The sequence below is a fragment of the Arachis ipaensis genome, chromosome B1, assembly GCF_059453495.1.
Source record: "Arachis ipaensis isolate K30076 ecotype BB chromosome B1, ASM5945349v1, whole genome shotgun sequence".
In the NCBI taxonomy this organism is placed as follows: domain Eukaryota; kingdom Viridiplantae; phylum Streptophyta; class Magnoliopsida; order Fabales; family Fabaceae; genus Arachis; species Arachis ipaensis.
In genome coordinates this window covers 50,885,248-50,890,596 of record NC_142436.1, presented here as the reverse complement: position 1 = coordinate 50,890,596, position 5,349 = coordinate 50,885,248, and positions in this window count along the sequence as shown.

Genomic DNA, 5,349 nt, shown 5'->3' with positions numbered 1-5,349 from the left:
TGGTGAGTAAAGATAATATCTTTCCTTTTTTATTATTATTTTCGGTCATCATGACTCCTTTATGAAGAGTTTATTATTGTCTATTTCTTTTATAGCAAGTGAACATTACGAACTTCTAAACGAGTGATTAGACATCAAGAATCTAAGGTTAAAAAAGGAAAGAAATCTTTCATTTTTCTTTCACTACATGTTCAACCATATAACTTCAAGAAGCAAGAAATTGTGTTCGTCTTGTTTAACCATATTTCACTCATGTTTCATGTCATAGGATCTTTAGGAATAATCCACACACCAAAGCTCAAGCTTAAAAAGGCAAAAAACTAGTCTCATTTATTTTCCTAAAAGGTCTCGGCCATAAGGCCTAGTTTTCATTAATTGATGTGCTGCTCTTATTTGGGAACTTTTGGAAGCTAGAAGTGCTAAGAAAGTGATTTGAGGAGGCTCATAAAAAAATTAAGAGTTAGGATTAATTAGAAATATTTTCTTGTGAACAAAGTACCTTCCTTGATGCTTGATGACATTTTGATGACGATGAATGATTTTAATTGTTTATGATGATCTTGATGCAGGAATACATATTTAAAATATGATACTTATGCTTGTTATGAAAGTTTGATGAAAGTATGTAATGACGAAAGTGGATGAATGACTTAGAAGCTCTTGGGGGCAAATTGCAAGTTTTGGAAGATAAAGAATAAATAAAATACTTCATATGATAATGCTTAAAGAGATCGAAAGTATAAAGATTGAGAAACTAGGATAAAAGTGTGTAAAAAGAGTCTAAAAGAGACATACAAACAACAACAACAACAAAGCCTTGTCCCACTAAGTGGGGTTGACTACATGAATCAAATGACGCCATTGTGCTCTGTCATATGTCATGTCTACATAGAGACCATTTACATGTAGATCTCGTTTGCCCACCTCATGGATGGTCTTCTTAGGTCTTCCTCTGCCTTTCACCCCTTGTCCATCTTCCATCTCATCCACCCTCCTGACTGGATGTTCTATCGGTCTTCTTCTCACATGTCGAAACCACCTAAGATGCGATTCAACCATCTTTTCCACAATGGGTGCTACTCCAACTCTCTCCCTTATATCTTCATTCCTTATTTTATCCAATCGCGTATGACCACTCATCCATCTCAACATCTTCATCTCTGCCACACTCAGCTTATGTTCGTGCTCCCCTTTAACCGCCCAACACTCCGTACCATAAAGCATAGCCGGTCTTATAGCGGTGCGATAGAATTTACCTTTAAGTTTTAAAGGCACTTTTTTGTCACATATAAAACCAGATGCGCTCCGCCATTTTGACTACACTGCTTGGATCCTATGATTTACATCTTGTTCAATCTCTCCATTATTCTGTATGATGCACCCAAGATACCTAAAACTTTTAACTTTTCGTAGAGTGTTTTTTCCAATCTTCACCTCTATATTAGGGTTTGGGAGAGGTGTTCCTAATGATCTTGCAAGCTCCACTCCCTTGTGCTCTTCTTTGAATTCTTCCACCTCCTTGTAAGCTTCTTCAATTTTAACCTCTTCCTCTTGGTAGCTTTCTTCCAATTCAATCTCCTCTTCATTGCTTTCCAAGGGTATGGGAGGTTGTACTTCTTATTCTTTAATCTCCATGTCAAGTCCAATGGGAGAGGGTTTTATTTTAGATAAGGGTTCATCAATGATTGAGTCCATCTCTTGATCAATTTAAAATATGGTTGGGTTAATGCCAAATGATGAGAGTTTCAATTACATGGTAGCTACAACATGCAAGTGAGAAAATAGTAGAAGCAAGTTGGCATATTAATAGTGCAAAAGTTGCAACAATGGGGAACAAGGCAGTATAAATTCATGTCAATGCAAAAGAAACACATGTATCATAGAAATTGGGATTTGAAAAATAAATAATATTACCCAACAATGTAAAATAAGTCACTAAGCACCAAATTAATACCAGAAAAGAGACAACAATTAAATAAGAACATTTAACACCAATGGAAAAATAATAGACTTAGAAAAGAAAATAAAAATATGCACAAAATTAAAATACAATGAATGGAAGTATGCCAAAAAATTAAGTAAAATAGAATGAAAGTAAAGAAGGATGAGAAGTTAAAGAGATGAAGAAGAAGAAAGTAAGAAAGAATAAAGAAGAAAGAAGGAAGAAGAAAGAAATAAGAAGGGAAAAGAAAAAAAATTAGGATTAGGGAAGAAAAGATAAGAATTCTGGCACAGGTCTAGTTAAACTGTGCGTCGCATGTGACGCGGACGCGTGGGGCACGCGTTCGCATGGGTTGTGATATTTTCAAGTGACACGTATGCGTGGGTGACGTGTACACGTAACCTGATTTGTGCTATTGACGCGAGAGAAGCCTCGCGCACGCACAACTCTCTGTTTCATACGCACATTGCCAAAATTTAGGGTGACGCGCACGCGTGAATGGCCTTACTTTGAAAAATGACGCGAAAGCGTGATAGGACTTGTGCTTCCGGCATCATTCCAGCCCCACTCCATCATAACTTTCTGCCTTATACCTCTTTACGTTGATTTTGCAGGGTCACGCGTGCGCATGGGCGACTCGCACGCGTGGGAGGCTGAATTCGCCAAATGACACGGACGCGTAGGGCACGCATTCGTGTGGGCGTGCTTGTGCCTAAGGCATGCCTCCAGCCACGCTCCCGCGTGACTCTCTGCTTCTTTTCTTCTTTTTTTCGAATGCATATATGACACGGACGCGTCAGCGACGATCGCGCATCGCGTGCTTTTTTTTTTATGTAGAATTCAAATGCAAATGCAGACTATATGCAGAGATTATGAGAAGAGTCATTAAGAAAAATAGAATAAAATAAAACTAAGAATAAAACAAAACAAAATAAAACTAAGATGGAAAAGGAATGACCATACCATGGTAGGTTGTCTCCCACCTAGCACTCTTAGTTATACTCCTTAAGTTGGACATTCGGTGAGCTCCTTGTCATGGTGGCTTGTGCTTGAACTCGTCTTGAAACTTCCACCAATGCTTGGACTTCCAATAAGCTCTATCAATACCAAGTAAATTTCTCAAGCTTTGATGGAGTTTTTCACAAGCTTTGAGCTCCCAAATTTGATCCTCATATATTCCCGGATCCCAAATCTTTTTTCTACACCCGTCTTCAAGTTGATCACGATGATTCCATCCGGGTGGTTCAGCCTTAGAATTCTCATTTAGGCACCCAAACATCCTCCTAGACCTAATTAATTGAGAATTATGCCAACCCTTGCAATCAAGCCTTGAGCTTCCAACCATAACGAACCTAGGATGGTGTTGCCAACCACTGCCCATCTCCCTTTTACTCTTAATACCACAAAGAGCTCTAAGTTGACCATCCGTCTCAAGTAAACCATATTCAAGTGGAAAAGTAAAGGTCAAGGATAAGAATTTTACCCACTTGAATGTTGTATTGGATGGTAATGGCTTTGGGAGAGGTGTTTCTAATGATCTTGTAAGCTCCACTCCCTTGCGCTCTTCTTTGAATTCTTACACCTCCTTGTAAGCTTATTCAATTTCAACCTCTTCCTCTTGGTAGCTTTCTTCCAATTCAATCTCTTCTTCATTGCTTTCCAAGGGCATGGGAGGTTGTGCTTCTTCTTCTTTAATCTCCATGTCAAGTCCAATGGGAGAGGGTTTTATTTTAGATAAGGGTTCATAAATGATTGAGTCCATCTCTTGATCATCCCCTTCAAAGTCTTCAACCATGATATGCCTTGGAGCTTGTACACCCTCCTCAACATCAATTTCAAACGTCTTTGAAGGAGGTTCTATAAGTTGACTTTCCCATGGAGGTTCCGTATCTCCGAAGTCTGCAACCACTTTTTCCTCTTCAATAATTACGGCTTCCTCTAGTTGTTCTAGTATAAAATCAAACTCCTCCTTGATGTCTTCCACTTCATGACAACTCTGTTTGTAACAACCTCGATTTTTGAGTACGCGAGATCTTTTTTGAAAGTACGGAGAACTCCGGAAGATCAGTAAGGGAAAACCTTTGATATATCATCAAGTATCTCAATCCTCATTGTCATTATGTTATCTTTAAGTTAGAACCTTTTCCGAGGCAAGCTCGATAACGTGGTCACGAAGAACCTAGTTTTTGAACCGTATCGGTTAGGAGTTTGGATTCGGTTTTTCGTAAATAGTCTCAGTTTGACAAACCAGACTCAATTTATGAGAGAAGAGAGATAATAGGATGATATTATCATTATATTAGTATTAGAAGCTTCTTGAATAATATTATAAGGTTACCTGGTTTTAGTTAAAAATAGAAAATCGGTTTAACTGGGTTCACAGTTTACTAGTGCAGCTTAGCACTAGCACTCTCTGATGACTTTAGCAATGCTATGGCCTCATTACACATGTCTTATTCTCATAATAAATATGTTACTAGTGTTTTCCCGGACTCTCTGATGTTTTCCCGGACGACATACCTGAGTTTCCTCCTCAACAAGAGATGGAATTCAGCATTGAACTAGTACCTAGAACCGGACCAATTTCCATAGCACCGTACTGGATGTCACCACTGGAACTTGCGGAATTAAAGAAGCAGTTGGATGAGCTACTTGGAAAGAAATTTATTCGTCCCAGTGCATCACCTTGGAGAGCTCCGGTGTTGCTAGTAAAGAAGAAGGATGGTGGAATGAGACTCTGTGTAGATTATCGACAGCTAAATAAAGTCACTATTAAGAACAAGTATCCACTTTCACGGATAGATGATTTGATGGATCAGTTAAAAGGTGCAACTGTGTCCTCAAAGATTGATTTACGATCGGGCTATCACCAGATTCGAGTGAAAGAGTCAGATATACCGAAGACTGCATTTAGAACTCGATATGGTCACTATGAGTATACGGTTATGTCATTTGGACTAACTAATGCTCCTGCGATTTTCATGGATTACATGAATCATATTTTCCGTCCGTACCTTGATCAGTTCGTAGTAGTTTTCATAGATGATATTCTCATCTATTCAAAGATAGAAAGAGAGCATGAAGAGCATCTAAGGACTGTATTGCAGATACTGAGGAATCGGAAATTATATGCTAAACTATCAAAGTGCGAATTCTGGACAGAGAAGGTAGCATTTTTGGGACATGTTATATCACAGGGAGGAATTGCAGTGGATCCTTCAAAAATTGAAGCACTGGTGCAATGGGAACCACCTACGACTGTTACAGAAGTTCGGAGTTTTCTTGGACTTGCTGGCTATTACCGGAGGTTCATCAAAGAATTTTCACAGATAGCCTTACCTTTGACTTACCTTACACGAAAGGAAGTTCCATTTATCTGAACGGCTGAGTGTGATAGAAGCTTCAAG